The 17,267-nt window shown below is 47.2% G+C and overlaps 1 long non-coding RNA gene across 1 annotated transcript in view; it reads left to right on the plus strand.

Annotated features, from left to right (window-relative positions):
• The first annotated feature begins 6,882 nt into the window (after window positions 1-6,882).
• The window catches only part of LOC144142469 (uncharacterized), a 29,543-nt gene continuing 19,158 nt past the window's right edge, over window positions 6,883-17,267 (plus strand). The window contains exons 1-2 of the long non-coding RNA XR_013316994.1: window positions 6,883-7,057; window positions 15,977-16,289. This is a non-coding gene — a long non-coding RNA (uncharacterized LOC144142469). The remainder of the gene's footprint in view (window positions 7,058-15,976; window positions 16,290-17,267) is intronic.

Genomic DNA, 17,267 nt, shown 5'->3' on the forward strand with positions numbered 1-17,267 from the left:
CACGCGCCACCATGTCCGCGTTAAAAGTGACGGGCAAGAAACTTGTGTATTCAATATAGTTCCACTGTAATAAAACTGCTTAGAACAGCTCCAAGCCGATAAACGGACTTGTGAATAGTAGACCCTAACACACCCATAATGTGTAACCACATACCAAAAATTGCATCGACTGCTTCTCGGAGGGATTTTTATCCTCGCCAAGTGCGTAATGACAGGATGGCTTTCTCAGTTACCTGGAGCTGATACCACAGTAAGAACATATGCAGAAACCGTGTTAGATTTGCTTTTGTTCTTCGCATTATCTTATTCACATGGCCCCCCTTGCTATCACTCCAACAGATTGGAAAGAAAAGCATAAGTTAAGTAACCCCGTAACCGTAACAACATGTATACCAGCTTGCAAACCTTGAATGTGCTGACGCACAAGTTTTACTTTTTATATTGTAACCTCGTGAACGGTAACTATGACACCTACGGCGGCCCCGGAGGGAGCGTCCCATCACCATCGCTACTCTACATGGCACAAAGGCCTTCGCCACGAGGCTCGCGGAAATGTACGCACTTTCGTTTGTAGAATAGACACGGTACACATATTTTCCATGCGCCCTTACCACAATCCGGTGGAACAGGTAAAAGCAGTGGACATTTATTGCGCCGAAACAGCTTCGGGAAACATACAGCGCAACAGTGCACACTTTTGGAAAAGTGTCATGGCATGACTAAATGTTGGAATTCAGGTAGGAAGTCACTTATTTTACTCGCAACCGACACATATTTTAAATATTCCAAATCCTTTCAGTGGCACCCAACGTTTCCCTCGTGATGTCAGAATGTGTGATCATCACTCGTTGAACGGGACATATTGTGTGCGGGACTGTGTTTTGGCTTCTCTGTAAACGGGAACTGGTAAATCACACCTAAGTAGCCTACCGCTACTCTAATGGTCCTTGGTAAATCCTCGGGAAATGTTTTGTGTTCGCTGGAAGGGGGAATGTTGATACAGTCGCTAAATTAGGAGTTGTGAAATGGCCATGCGTTTCTCACGGTAGCTGACATCTTCTTTGGTCAATCGCTTTGAGTGGATAGGTGTGAAATTTGGGCGACTACGCGACATCGAAGCCAAATGAAATTTGGTGTTCCAGACGGGCGTAATCTTCTGGAGACTGCTGTAATTGACTCTTACCACTGCACCTAGGTGTATGTACGTGTGTTTGGCATAGGATAAGTGACGGAGAGGATGGCGCCTACATTAAACCTGACAACCAGGAATACCTCGAATTGGTCTTCCGGGATATGTCAGCCATGCTCTTAAAGTTTAATGGAAACAACACGAAATATGAGGTGAACAAGTACTATAGATAGAAACGAAGGCAGAAATAAAATTCAGTGCGAAGAAATACAAAGTAATGTTAAAAACGTGCATGGTCTCAGAACATTGTTGCAATATTACAAGTGCCTTAGAACAATTATCTAAGGAAATTCGAAATTTGGAAAAGAACTCAGGTGCAAAGTTAATATGGGATGAAGTTAACTCAGAAAGTTCGGCTAGTTGGTTAGTAACTGACTGCATTTTACTAGCGAAAAAAGATCTATGGACAAAAAAGAAGAAGCCCAGAGGACGCTAGCTAAAATTCAATTGGCATTTTACTTTTCGTATGTAAAAGATAGAAAGACAACATAAAAGAATACCTCTTTCCCGTCACACCTACTCACCTCCGCGCACATGCCAAGAGAGGTATCGAGCATGCCGCCCATGCAAAAGCATAGCTCCTTATTCAGTGGGAGTAACCAAAGGTGTGCTGACACAATTGCCTGCTTCCCTGCAGATAGGATCGGCCTTAATAAAATCCCGACTGGTTTTGTCCAGTCCACATCCAAACACACGAGCGTCACCGAATACTGCGACGCATCCAGGGCATCGTTTGCAATGTTCGTCAAGGCGGTGATGCAGATGATGACACCACTGCTCGGTACTCCCTCAGTCTGTCATTTATACACCGCCCCGTGAGTCAGACGTAGCATTACCCACAAGACAACGGCATTGGGTAGATGACCATTTCTTTATAGCCGAAAAACTTGTTTCTATGTTTTTTGGCGCATGCTTGACGCGGTTTTTCTTTTACGGCAGGGCACATCCGCAGCGAATTGCCAGGTGCGGTAGCCAGTAATAAACTCGGCACTTTTCCCCGCTTTTCAGGCGGTACGTCGGCTGATGTACGTACGGCACAGCTGTGCGCCGCAACGTGTTTCGGTTGGCGTCATCTCCACTTGGAGAACGCGCGCAGGTTTTGACATCCAAGATGTAGGTTTCCACAAAAGTCGTCACCAATTCCAGAGGGAAGCCCGCATATGGGGGACAAGCCACTTGCGCTTACGTGCTTTCCGTCACCCTGTGTGCGCTTTACTTCTGGAAGGAACTCCTGCGCAGCTTCGCCATACGGCCACCGCCCCTTACAATCTAATGCGGATATGCCAAGCCATAAACAGAAATCATGCACTCCTCCATCTAACGACGACGATGGCTCAACCCGGTGATATCTTGTGACGGATTCTCTTGTTGCAGTCTAAGCTTGGGCCGAGTTTCAACCGTGTCGAAATAAAGCAATCGGACAGACGCCACCTCTCAACACGAGAGACCGAGGTTTGATTGTAGCCACTGAACCATTTTTATTTTCATTCACTTCCTCCACTACCGTTCATCATCATCGTCAGATAAAGCTCGCTTTCCTGCAGGGTGTTTTGGCATTACAGCCTCCATCCGTGAAAGCAGTGTAGCTTCGCTTTAAAAACCGCGCCAAGCTTCCACCAAAACACAAGGAAGCAGGTATGTCACCTGCAAAGAACAGGTCAACTACCGTATCCCGCTGTCCTTAGGCGAATGCAACATTGGACAGACGTGCGGTGCATAAATGGCGTTTAGTAGAACTGGTTGGTGGGGGAGTTGGTCATCTTTCACGTAAATTATAAGCTGCACGGATTGAAGCAACGTCTTCACAAAGGAAGATACACAAGGACGGGCGGAGACTTGCAACCAACTTTTATTACACACAAACTCACGAATAAATACAGGCTGAACCATTGCCACGGCGCACGCGCGACACAATACGAAAACACTTTACGATAAAAATACGTACAACCTAACACCGGTAATCAAAGAACTTTATCTCGCTACTATGACGGACGGAGGGAGGAACGAGCAGTGGTGTCGTGGCCTGCGGCGAGTGCCACCTGGCCGAGCACTGTACACCTTGTTCCTCACGCGTCCCAGTGTTTGGTGACACACGTGTGTTAAGGTGTGGACGTGTCAATTCATTCAGATGATTAAAGAGTCGTATCATATCTCCAGGGAAGCAGACAATTGGCTCAGCACGCCTGTGATTACACTCACAGCAAAACGGGTAATGGTTTTTGCGAGAGCGCATGCGCGATACATAGCTTGACGATTGCGCGGGGGTGAATAAATGGGCTAAAAAAAACGCGCCAATCCGCCCTGTGATTGTGGTCGCAAACAGGCGCGTAGCCAGGAATTTTTTCCGGGGAGGCTAGCGGTCGACCAAAAAAGATGGGACGGGGAAATATGTAGGCAAGGCTTCTTGCGCGTTGTTTTTCCAACGAAGTTTGAAATACCTGGCTTTAACATGCGATTTGTGTATTCTGAACGCTAGCAGTAAAGCCCACCTTAAGTAGCTGAGATGATGATGATGATGTTATACTGATGACCTGAATTCCCATTCGCTGGTCTATGGGTAGGCCACGGGTGATTCGTTCGTCCGTAGAGCAGGCGGTTATGCGGGCACGCGCTCGTGAGCGTGATCATGAGTGTGCTCGTGAGGGGCGCGCGGTTTTTTCGGAACCATGAAAATCAAGATTTCGCACTCTTGTCTCGCTGGCTGGCTGTTCCATGCTACAACAATGGCCCGCACGACTGACTTGCCAGCCTTTGTGTTTCAAGCTTTACACTCGTTCTTATCAAGCACATCCTTCGTTACCTTTTATGGACGCCTACGATAACGAAATTGGCATGGAAGATTTGCTAAAACTGGTGTTCTGTCTGCTTCATTTGAAAAAATAGCTTTCCCGCGATAACCTTCGAATTTCAGTGGACTGTACGTGCGGCACATTCGTATATTATGGCGGTGAAGCTAGCAAACGTGCGTCTTCGTCCTTAAGTAATCGCCTTTTGTTATTGCTTGCGGTAATAACGTGAATAGTAAACTTACGCTTAGCAGAACACCTTATTGCACTGCTGTTGAGTGTTGAGCTTGTTGCACGTTTCTTAAATTTCAATCTATTTATATCCTTTAAATCGAACAGACATGGCTTCAGTAACATCCCGGTTAAGCAAATACAAAATGCTGATTCTAACCAAGAGGGAGGTCAAGGAAACAATAAAATAGTGCCAAAAAACAAAGCTCCGAAATAAAAAGAATAGTACAGTTTTGCTGATGTGTAGGAAATACAAGATGGGCAGCGCAATGCTTTTCATACATTAGAAATTATGGAACTGCCATATTCCATGAAACGCGATGCCGGTAGAAAAATAAACATATCAAGGATTGATAGTCGACTGAACAACATACAGTGGCATGCTCTGTCATGTGATTATACTTTCTACCAGTCCAAAGACAAGGAATGACACGCTAAAGTCCAGAATCCATGTATGCATATATGAGGCTTTTCCTGCTGTTCCGCCATTTCCCAGCCGTGCTGTTCCTCCAGCGAAACAGCGGGACGGCCTCGATCGGCTCGCGGCAGGTTCTGGGAGCTCTTCGGTCTATCCGGCGCGACATGCAGCCGGGCTGTATATGTTGACATACACAGCATCTGGTGCGGGCAGGGATTAGACTTTTACGTAGCACTTGTTTTTCAGCTTTATATGGGCACTAATGTCCTTAAAACTGCAAGTTACGCGCCTACAGAAGACTTCAGGCGGTTCTTCAGGGTACTTAAACCGCACCCCATCCTGGCTTGAAACATTTCGGGGGGGACGGCCCGGTGTGCGCCCCCCCCCCCCCCTGGCTCTGCCCCTGGTAGGAAAGCAAAGCTGTAAACGGCCTCCACAACGACGACCCATTCGGTGCTACTTGTTGTAATAGTTAATAGTTGTAATTGTAATAGTTAAGTGAAATGACGGACCCAAGCATGAACAGGCGACAGCCATTCACTTTTATGCTCCCTGGCGTTGGCAAATACACACAGGCCCCTTAACCAGTTTCATGACGAAACAGCACGAGCATTCAAGAATCTGAGGCATTACCAACTTTACTCTTAAATTTTCTCAGAAAAAATTTGAAAGTTTAGTCGTACTTAACCTATTCTATTCTCACAATATCTACTGAGCTTGAACTTCATCGTGCGCAGTAAACACAGAACCCATGACGTCAAAGAAGCTGCAACGTACCTCAACTAGAATACTCCACGATATTGTTACCTGTGAGTGAGGTTACCCGCGATTCGTGCGCAGTAAACACAGAACCCACGACATCAAAGAAGATGCAACGTACCTCAACTAGAATACTTCACGATATTGTTACCTGTGAGTGAGGTTACCCGCGACTCCCTAACTTCCTTGCTGTACCCAAAAACGATTTATTAGCTTATCGGCAACGTAGATACACTTTACCTGTCGCTCTTTGCATACTGCTTCCTGGCTTCCCCACCGTGTACAATTTACAGTGCTTCATCGGCAGCTGTACGACAGCTCCCTAGAATGCTTATGTCCAGCAAACGTTTGCTAGAAATTCAGAACATAGTAGACACTTACCCATGTCGTGTTCGCGTGTCATGGCGTCAACGGAACAGCCACCCCGCAATGAAGGCTGGAGATGCCGGTACACACCCCGTGCGTGTGCAATATCTAGCTTCTCTTACATATTCGTCAAACACTGTTCGCCTTGCCAGTGAAAAAGAACGGCTACGGCGCACCGCCCGCGCTCTCATACCCCAGCGAGGTACGAATCTCCGTGGCGGGCTGTCTCGCCAAGATGAGGTCCAGCTCCGACGTCTTCTCCTGGGAGTCGCCCTCACGCCGGCTGTGACCACGTCCTGGTCACCTCAGTACCATGCCCCATTTAACTCCACGTGCACCTTTTGTCCTGCTCCGGTTGACCAGCCTACAGCCGAGCGTTTGGTGGGGAGCTGCCCTGCCCTGCGAAGCCTACGCCTTGTGCACCTCGCCTTCTGCGGCCCGCGCCCCGGACGCCCGCAAGATTTCATGGCATCGATACAAGGTCGACAATATGACCCCCTGCTGCTATTCCTTTAGGATTCTGGAGTGTATCTGTAGATTTATTTTTATGGCAAACTTTCGCAATAAAAAACAGGAAAGCCCGAAACTGCCAATCCGCATTTAAGTTTATCCATTCACTCCTACTTATCTGGAATGCCTTTAGCAAGTAAACTCTTAGCGAGACTGAATCCCAAGGTTTATTTCAAATCAATCAATTTCGTGTTTACGGCGCTGCTTACAAGTCTTGTCATGTTGACAGGATGTGAGCGACGCCTTTCATTGTATATAACAAACTATGGTACGAAGTCCGTTCGTTGCACAAATATTGGTCCAATTGCTTTATTCTCTCCTAAGATGCATGCGGTGTTTATGTGAAATTTTGCTACCTTGCCTGTGTGCACAATGCTGCACAGCCAAAACTAGTCAAGTAAGGAAGAAAAGAAAGTGCTTGCACTACCGAAACCTTTGTGCGCACAGCTGCCCGAACAGTTGTTTTTATTCGTGGAACGTGTGTTAGAGTACATCCAAACTGAAACCAAATTGTGACAGCCACAGTCTTAAAATAAACATTTAGCATTGTGTCCAGCTGATGTGGGTTGACAAATGAAATATGTCAATTTAAAACTGAAGATTCTACGTCAAACAGACAGTACTAAAAGAATGGGCTTAGTGCACGTTCAATAGTCGCAAATTTCAGCGGACGCACCTTTTACTCCGTGCAGCAGATTCCACATATTATCTCCTACTGCATCATTTATTACACCATGGATTACGCCGTACCCTTTTTTCTTATTTTGTGCATGGCTGGAATCAACGCTTATAAAACAGGTAAACATATCGCTCGCTCCTTATACCAAAACGCCTGTAGTTTCGTGCTTTCATTAGTGACCACTGGCAATGTCAGATTTTTTCACTTCCTGCAAAGATGGAAATATCTTTCAAGAATCTAGGTTACGCTACGAAATGTACACAAAGAGCACAAGCTAGTTTTCACCAGTTGTATAATTATTGTTGAGACGTACCCTAGACACGTTTTACCACAGTATGCTACGCTTTTTCTAGCGGTGCACACAATCAAGTGTTCTCATGTAACTCCTAATGGGCTGAAAACGTTTTCCCATAACGACCCGTTTTTTTCGAGAGCAACGTTTTAAAACACCAAATGTAATTACATCAAAATTCCTGTTCGAGATGACACAAGCAAACAGCTTCCACTAACTTCAGATAGCTTCAAAACTTAGATTTGTGACTGATAAGAACGTTACTGCTCAAAAGAAGCGGAATGTTTGCGACAGCTGTTTTTGTCCTTTTGACTTAGTACACAGTCGACAATTACCTCCTATGGTTTTTCATGTACATGATGCAAAGATTACCCTACAGAGTAGAGGAGCGTGCTGTCTGCCTCGTTCCTCACCAAAAGAAAAAGAGAAATACTTTTCTATGAGACCGAAATCGACGTAGCAACCCCAGCCTAAACGTTCACATGTTGCCCAACCAGTCTTCAAACGTGTAACCAGAAGAGCATAGTCCTCCAGGCTACAGCTGGTCAACAGTGTCTACCAAAAATGGGGGAAGTAGAGTTTGCATACCCGGACTGAAATATATAAACAGTAAATTTTATTCTGCCCGTCCGGATCAATAACGAAAAATTCCGCACGCTGAAATGGAGAGGGGGAAAATGCGAGGCGAAGATATACGAGGGAACGTGGCGAGGAGGCAAGGGGCCAATGAGCACTGCATGCCCAAAGAAGAAAAAATAGCAGCGGCTTAGCTCGGATATGCCCGGATATACGTAGTGCGATTAAGGTTCAGCTGGTTATGCTTAGCTTTCCTGGTTGTCTAGGATTAGCTTGATTATCATATGGTTACTGCTGCTTCAAGGATACACATACGGTATACGTATTATGTGGCACATGTATATTTAACAAGCGGCTCCGGCGCAGCATCACCAATCGCCCCAGAGCTAAGGTGGTTCCACAGGCGCATGCCGGTATTGCTCCGACGCACGAGCCATCAATTCCGCACCCGGCCGCCCCTCGCATGATCATTAAATGGACCAGACTGCCACGTGCCGCGCTTGCGAAGCACGGCTCTCCAGGAGCCACGCGAAACTGCTCAACCTGGCCCAGTGTAGCTCACGCTACAAAAACGCTTCCCGTTGTCGGAACCGCACGATGGGTCTGAGCAAGGTCTATGGGCGAATACTGCGGCGCATGCAGACAAACACATTTAAGTGACCTGCAGTATAGCAAAGCATCTCGGCCATAAAACAGATGGGCAGCGTCTTCACTGTGAGAGGTGCACAGCACCTTCCACATGGTGTGGGCATGCCAGAGCAACCCTGCGTTATACCCCAACCCTGGCCTTACCAGAGAGGCATGGGAGGCAGCCCTGCTCAATTTCTTGGGGCTGGAGTCTTAAAGGGCTGTAGCTCAACTGGCGAGAGCGGCGGCCTTGACCAATGGGGTCCCAGAGTAGGGACTGCACCTTTGCGGAGGGCCGCAGGCCTTAACTCTCTTTTATTCTCATCATAAAAAAGTTTCACTCCTCGTCTTTCTTTTCCCCCTTATTGTTTGCGCTATATTCGCATTTCGGGGTGTACAGCATTTCCTTTGTGTTCGTAACCCGGGAACTTTGCCGGGATCAGGGTGGAAGTCGGGGGCAGCAATCACGTTATTGCTTTGCTGAGATTCGTCGAGGAGCACAATAGATGGGGCCTTGTTTAAATAATGGCGCAATTCGGGGAAATAACTGAATCAAATATGCAATCTTTTTTTGCACGAAGCGCCCAGTGCTCCTTATGACAGAGCAACCATAATAAAGATGACGTACGATAATAAAGATGTACGATAACGTCTGTGCCCAGAACGGCATGTTGACGGCTGACGGTGATCCGTACGCTTGCACGGGCTGGAGGGGGGATGTGGAGTTTCGCAAACCTTAGAGCAGTACGTTATTTGGGGATTTCGTTCGGCTTCATGCCGTGATCGTTGGGTAAATTTATTTATTTGGTCTCCAGATCAATTTAGCACAGGCTCCGTCTAAAAGGATATGGTCAAGACAACGTCGTGGGAGTAATTAGCGAACAGTACTAGCGCCCCCGGGGTAGTGGGTACCGCTGATGATGTGCAATCTACAAGTATTTAAGGTCACTCGATACCAACCTGCTGTTCGTACATGTGAACTGTCCTGACTTGTTACCTTTTTCACACTTTACACTAATTATCTGTTCACCTCTACAAAGGCATCTCCCCCATTATCAGTACAACAACGTCAAGGCCCACAAGCACATTCGAAGTAGTAATTTTTGAGTTTCGGGTGCGTGGGCGCGTAGTATTCCTAATGGTTTGTGCTGATCATATGTTGCTGCACGTCGTCATTGTGGCGGTATTGGCACTTACGACAGGCGTCCCGGCGTGTTGCCGTCGACATGTTCGGCCATCGCCCCAGGGATTTTCTGAGGTGTACAGCGGTTGGTGAGTCGGGGGTGTGACGAAGTCAGTCCCCTTGCCAGGTTGAATTCAGTGCTCGAGAAAATCAGAGCGCAAAGTTTAACACTGAACCCCGAGAAGAACGCTTCTCGTACGAAGAACTGAAGGTTTTAGGACCGGCTGACACTGCCAAACACGTACTTCCGGAATCAAACATTTGCGAAATCAGACCCGTCAGGGCGATGGGCAAGGGCTGCGAAAAGTCCTTGGGCTGTTCGCATGCTATCGCTGTTCTGTTGAAAACTTTGCACGTATTTGCCGACGAGACGCTGATGCGCGTGGGCGAAGGATAGCTCTTACTGCTGACAGGAAACTAAATAAAATTTGTTGATTCCGCTGTCATAGGAATCAGTGAAACACGAAAGTGAAATGTACAGCGAAATCTGCAGTTGAGCATGATTTGAGGGTCGGCGGCTGTCTTGTGGGTGTACATGGCGAGCGACGTCCTGCTAGCGGGTCGCTCCGGCAAAGGTGTACTGGCGTCATTTCCATGACGAATATAACGTCCGTGAAATCTTATCGCGGCATAAAATACTTTTGTGTTTAAATGTAAAACCCAAAAACGAAAAAAAACTTAATTTAACGTACTTTTTAGTATAAAGGTTGCTTCCCTGCAAGAACAGAACACCCTCTGTGCAGTGGTGCACCCTTTACAGGCCGCTTGCTTCGTTGTGCCGGCGTCACTTCCCTGACGGATAGGACGTCAGCGAAGTCTTCGTGTAGACGGGAATAAAACACTTTCGTGTTCGTGTTAAAAAAAGCATTCAACCAGCTGCAATGCCCGCTACAATGCAAGCAAGCCAGTGCTCGCCCATTTGGGCGAAGATGGCGAAACAAAAATATAAACAGCCACATTGTGACTTAGGTTTGAGGCCGTATTTACAACAAAGGAAACAAGCAGTGATAAAGTAGTCTCTTTGCGGGCTGCTGTCTATCACGAGAAGGAAAAAAACTTTGCTGCTTGTGTGCTCACTAAACGGCCAATGTCGTCAACAGAAGATCATCTTCTGACACCCATACCGCGTAAATGCATCTTCGTCTTCATTCATCTCTCATGCTCTTCCCCCGTCTAGTTCCTTCTGCAATAAACACCGTGGACATTTGCGCAAGTTGATTTATTTCGGGGTTTGAAACGCCGAAGCGACAGCTTGGCTATGAGGCACGCTGTAACCCCGGAGGTCAAGTAGCTCAAGCCTTTTCGTACGTCCACTGTAGAGGGTGAGTCAGGCGTGGCACTAAGCAAAAATATATATAGCAGCGAAACTACCTACTGAGGCAAACGCGGGAGAGGGGCCAGATAATGGTACATTAACAATGAACACGGACTACAAAGCTTGGTTGCTGCGAAAGCAAAGTGGAGGGCAGCGGCATTTGGTAATCGTAACGATAGCGGAAACAATGCCTTCTGGGGCTTCCCTCTGAAATGCCGATTGGGGCGGCGCCGCAGTTTCTTCTCCCGCGACACATGCCACTAGCTCAACCTCAGTCAACCGCTTAGGACGTTATCTGACATCCCTAGGGAGCGCCATTTCTTCAACTGTCTTCTTCCTCCATATGCGGTGGTAGTCCACCACGGACCTTCCGCCAGCATCACAGAAACCGGTTCCCAGACCCACCACTAGAGGGTACAATGGTCACATTCCTCCGCTCCCGCTAAAACAGGGAAATGGGAGGGAGGCTTCCATCGCCGATTCTTCCGCGCGAACAGTACAATTTGAGCAGTGACGGAGATTTAACACTGGGTAGAACATGGTTTAACTTTTTCACCTGCGCCAAAATCTCGATACACTGGTGATTTCCCTTTAAGCCTCCATCACCAAAGCAGCCACCACGGCCTTTGTCGAGCCCGCATCCTTAAGCATACGAGTGCAACGCCTTAAGACCCGTTCACACTTGCGACTGGGGCGATAAAAAGCGAAAAAAGCGATATGTTCCTGTCACTCTTGTCGCCCGGCATCGCATTCATCGCTCGACACGAGTGATTGGTCTGTAGCGATTTTCGACGGCGCCGTCGCGCCATCGCTCATGACGCGGAAGGCGGACGCTACAGTTCCTGACGTCATATCTTGACATAGCACATGGGACCCATACGCAGTCGAAATTGAAACTCTGGTGAAGTCTCGTTCCCAGCGAGAGGCCATAACAAAAAAAAATACGTCGTCACCGTTTCTCATGCCGCGTGCAAGTGTGAACTCTGAGGATCACGATCGCTCATGTCACGTCGCTCGGTTTTGTCGCTCCAGTTGCATATGTGAGGAGGCCTTTAGCTACTGATCCATCCCAGCTTATGAAGTTAGACCAAGCCAATCCAATGTTCTGCGTTCTACTGCTTGTGTGGCATATATTGGATTACTTTCTTACTGGTGAACTAGGGAGACCGCAAGAAGGTATTCGCTCGGCCCTGGGCTCTTTTGTTGGTAGGTTTGGGTCAAAATGTGGCGTAGCATTCGGCACCTGCAGATTTCTTCCACATATGAGAGGGACAATGTGTGACTCTTGGTTGGGCACAATCGTAGACCGCCTCAATTGTGACCCTTCTGACCCATCGCAAGCAGTATTCCATCTGCGCGGAGAGTCCTATACCGCCGTAACTATTGCTCGGATGGGCCGACCGTCCTCTTTGTCGTACATAAGCAGTTACGCCAAAACAACCTCTAGCAGCTTCATGACGCACCATTGGCCGGCCATCGGGGTGTTGCGCGGACTTGTTCCCGCACTCGACACTGCTTCTTCATGACTAGTCTTTGTAACTCCATCCAGCGATACACCAGCAGCGCTTACGACTTCTGCCAAAGTTGCAAGACGTGGTCAGTGCTTTTATCAGGCCACTTCCAGTTCCTGGATATTCTACCGAACAATTCTCCCGCATCGGCGTCAACCTGCTCGGCCCTTCCCTTTGTGCCTTTCCGGCAACACGTTGAATATTGAGGTTGCTACAAACCACCCGGCTCGCTCTGCCATCACACGGGCTGTATCAGCAAGCTGGGCCTCTGGTGTTGCAAACTTCCTGCTTGAACACTCCAATTTGTAGTACAGTAATCCCGCATTATAAAGAAACCGCTTTACTTGAAATATCGCCCTATTCAAAATTTATTCTGGTCCCGAACCAAACATATGCGCTTTCGACCGCATTACTCCAATCGCACGAACAGCGTGACACGCTTACAGCGAAGAGGCGAGCGAGAGTGTATCTGAATGGTGGTGACCCAGCAGCGAGTCAGGCTGTCAACATGTTGGGTCAATGCAAGCGGGTGTTTCCCCGGTAATTTTCTCGAACCTGTCATGCTCACTTCGCGCCATCCGATTTTAGACAAAGGGTCAAAATGCGTGGTGGGGTCATTAAATTTTGTTCCTAGATATTGGTAAACGGCGTGGACGCCCCGGTGCGCGTACAACGGCACTCGAACCGTAGTATTAGCAGCGTCGTGGACAACGGAGCGCCGGAAAACTTTTGTTTTGCAAAGATCATGGCTGGACACCTCGGAAAAAAATTGTCCAGTGATCACGCAAAGTCCCTAGAGCAAAACAGATCTGTTTTCATGATTGCGCATGATTGCGCTCACAAACTCAACCTCAGACTCATGCCACGGCATTGGCGGCCTTTCCCAGAACGAAAATCTCGTAGCGTTCCGTGACGTCTGCGCGCCCCATAAATGTTGCCACTGCCTTTCCTCCTCATTCGCTCTCCAGTCTGCGAGGCGTTCGGACACCAGTCACAGCTCTTCACGGCACCCAATCACGGCGACCACAGCCTAATGCTAGGCGTCGTCAAATTGGAGCAGGGGTTGCTCGCGCCTGGCAAGAACTTAAAACAGTCAAAGCTCACTGCCTTTTTTGCACTCGAATTAAAGTTTTGCTTCTCTGAATACATGATGTTTTTATTCCTCCAAGTTGTGATGCAATTAAAGCTGAACTGCTTTAGTTTTTCTTGACTGGACGCTTATATAAAAATACCCCTTATAACGACATTTTTCACAGTCCCGCTGACTTCGTTATAGCAAGGGATTATTGTATGTTGCTTCGCGGCAACTGCTCGCAGACCGTGGCCGTTCGCTTTTTTTTCAACGCAGCCGCCGACATGCTTCGCTAGTGCTCCACCACGTACAAAGTGACCCCAGCCTATCATCCCCAGACAGGTGGCCTGACCGAACAATTTAAACGAGCAGTCGTCGAAACACTGCCCCTGTATGCCTCGTCTCACCAGAAAGACTGGAATGCAGTTATATTGCATACATAACGTTACAATATGAATTACCAACTCTTCACGTCATAATACGAGCGGCTATTCCCCGTTTTATCGTTTTTTTTTATACGGAGGTGAACCAACTTTGACCACGGACACTCTGCTGTCTGCTACAGGTTCCCCGCCGACACCGTACGCCCACGACGCGATCACACGGGCTGCGCTAGCAAGTCAGTTGGCTCGTGCGCGGGTGTGTCATTCACAGGCCACCCAATAGTCCTGTAACGGTGACACGCCCCACACGGTGACTGTTTCGCCCGGCTTTCTGGTCCTCGTGTCTACGCCTGTTCACCGTGTCGATCTTTCTGCAGAGTGAATGCCTCGTTACGCTAGACCTGATAAGGTGGATCGTCCTGTGACGAATGTCACGTACAAAGTTTCCCCTCTTTTATCATCATTCAAGGTGTCTCCTTCGTCAGGCATTGTTCAGGTGTTTCGCATAAAGGCTTGCTGCACGCCATCCGCAAGCCATGCAGCCTTGGCCAGCACCTGGACAGGGGTTTAGAGGCATGGAGTGACATTTTGTGACGCTTCCAGGCGCACCGGCAAACGTCCCAGAAGCAGCAGCCGCACGAAAAGCTGGTCGGTACTTGAATCTTTACCAGCCACGGTGGCTCAGTGGCTAAGGCGTTTTGATGGTGAGCTCGCGGTCACGGGTTCGATTCCCGGCCGTGACGGGTGCTTTTTTGGTGAAAGCCAAAAGCAAAAGCGCCCGCTTGTACGAGATTTCGGCGCACTTTAAGATCCCCGCGTGGTCAGAATTAATCCGGTGCGCCACATCGTCTGCCTTGCGTCGGCGCAATAAACCCTACAATCAGTCAATGGTACTTACATCGAAGAAGAACGGGACGGCATTCATCTACCGCTCGTGGGTGGTCGGGTTTTGTACTGCTGTGTTGCCTACTCCAGCAAATAGTGTAAATAGCGTAAATACATGCTTTTTTTGAAGCTAACTCTACTGTTTTCAAAGCGTATATATTATATTTCCAATCTGAAACATTAGGCAAATTTTTATATTCGGTTAAGATATTACTCCCTAGTACCAGTGGTGTATAATTGTTTTGTCTCAAAAATGCCTGGTATTTTTGGCTCAGAAAGGTTGACAAACGTTATTTATGTTGCCGAATTTAGTGGTTTGGAGAGTTTGCGCCAGTACAACCACTCAGTTTTAAATTGTTTTATTATTTTTCCGGGTTGGAGAATCGAGGACCAGGCGGACAGACATGCAGACAGACTGAAAATGTCTGGCTTGAATAGCTCAAGAAGGACAACCATCTTCAAATTACGCACGACGAAGTAGCAGTTAACTTAGTTACGTTCCCAGTAGAGTATTGTAAATCAATTAAAATGGCATTTACTCAGCGTGCATTTATGTCTGAGCGCAACCTTCCTACAAAGACAGCGCTCGTGGCGTCTAATTCGTAACCGTTTTGTACCGTCTTTTTAACGCTGTGAAAGATACACCTTCCATGGTAGCTTCCATGAAATAAAAGCCCTGCCGATCGAGTCAGAACGGTGAGGTCGGTGAAGAACGGAGGACATTTCCTCCACGTAAGTCAAGATTGCGAGGCGCGGCTTAAGGATAGAATGGACCAACATCCACACCTTTTGAAATGCAGATAGCATAGTATGGCACACAACTATAGACAAACGATTTCTAAACCTAAATTTATTAGACTATGATTTCGCCATAACCAGAAGCCCACAACACACGTATTTGTCCCGGTAGACTATAAAGCCGCATTGTTACCGTAATTTAGTAATAAAAACGTAAAGGTGTTACATCAATAAGCGTAATTTGCTAGCTCAACCAACCGCTTTGTTCATGTCAACCCAAGCAAATAGATAACGTGCATACCCTTGCCGAACCAGCCTCTAACCATGGCTCTTTATCACTGTAGTCGTCAGCACCGAAGAATTGCGGAATCTCTTATGGCTTTTTGTGCAACTCACAAAGAATTGAAAACATAACTTGTTGAATTCTTACTAATAATCTGAACATTTATCCTACAGGGCACCATTCACTATGTGGCAGAAACGAAAGACGTGCCCTCAGCAGGTCGGAGCGCGACGTCTTCTGCAAACCGCAAATAACCCCAGGTTTCCAGCTTACGCTACCACGCAGATGTGTCTGCAAGAGCGGCTATGTCCGCAATTGCTGGGGTGAATGCATTACCCTGCAGGAGTGTAGAAGTTGCGCACGTCGGTCAAACATGGACTATAATCTATGCAAAGCGGCCTGCCCCGTCGTGTGCGGCGAAAAATTTAGCGTATTTTGCAAGCCTGGATGCCACCCTGGGTGTGTATGTGCGCCTGACTATGCGCTGTAAGTTTTTTTTACGTGACTTATTTTCAAATTACTTGCATCTTCTCTTCTATAGTCTGGCTCCGGCTGCTGTTACAAAGCCAAATACTTTAGTATTTTTGAAAACAAAGAAACTGTTAGAACCAAGTTGAAGACTCATAAAAACTTCCTTTTTACATATGCTTACTCTACCATTGTGAAAACAGTTCCTCTGGTAGAGTACACAAGGAAGCAAGTGAAAAAATGTTCCACACTCTCAGTGTCAATAAAATATGCTGTTTGGCTAGTTGGTACATATTGATTCAAGAAAAGAGCGTTAAATGCCGCGACAGAAAAACGAAGAACGACGACACTGATGCGCAACTAACAACGTCTGTAGAGCACTCATGGTCCTATAATGCTGTATTTAGAGTAAAATAGTCTAATAATGGTTGTTAGTAGTGCTTCTGTCTCGTAATTCTTCGTTTTTCTGTGGTTGCTTTTACCGCTCTTTTTGTTGAATTCAGTAGTCAAAAAGAACTTGTGGCTTGCCTATGCAGATTTCGCTGGAAAATACTGAAGTTTTTATTTTGTGACACCTGTATTGTTATCTTTCTATAACCATTGTTGGTGTGGTAGTTGTGGTTGTCCCAAAAAGAAATAGAGCGACGTCGTAATTATTGAAGACCAAATCATAGCAAAATGGAGTGACGAGGTAGTTGGTGAACATCCATGAGTGAAACTTAAGCTCAAACAGACAGAGACGAGAAAGGGAGACAACCCCAGCGCTTGTTGTCGTCTCCCTTTCTTGTCCCTGCCTGTTTGCGCTTAAGTTTCACTCATGAAAGAACAAATGTCAGTTTGCAGGGGGTTTGAACCAAGGTCTTCACAGTAGGATACCTGTGCATTACCATGCGTTGCGCTTTGCCAAAACATCGTCAGTGGTGGAAGAAAAGTTTAAGCAGAACCAACGACTTAAATAATTAACGTTCCGCCACGTCAGTGGGACTGGCGCAACCC

The sequence above is a fragment of the Haemaphysalis longicornis genome, unplaced genomic scaffold (assembly GCF_048455015.1).
Source record: "Haemaphysalis longicornis isolate Haplotype H1 unplaced genomic scaffold, Haemaphysalis longicornis Haplotype H1 scaffold_6, whole genome shotgun sequence".
NCBI lineage: Eukaryota > Metazoa > Arthropoda > Arachnida > Ixodida > Ixodidae > Haemaphysalis > Haemaphysalis longicornis.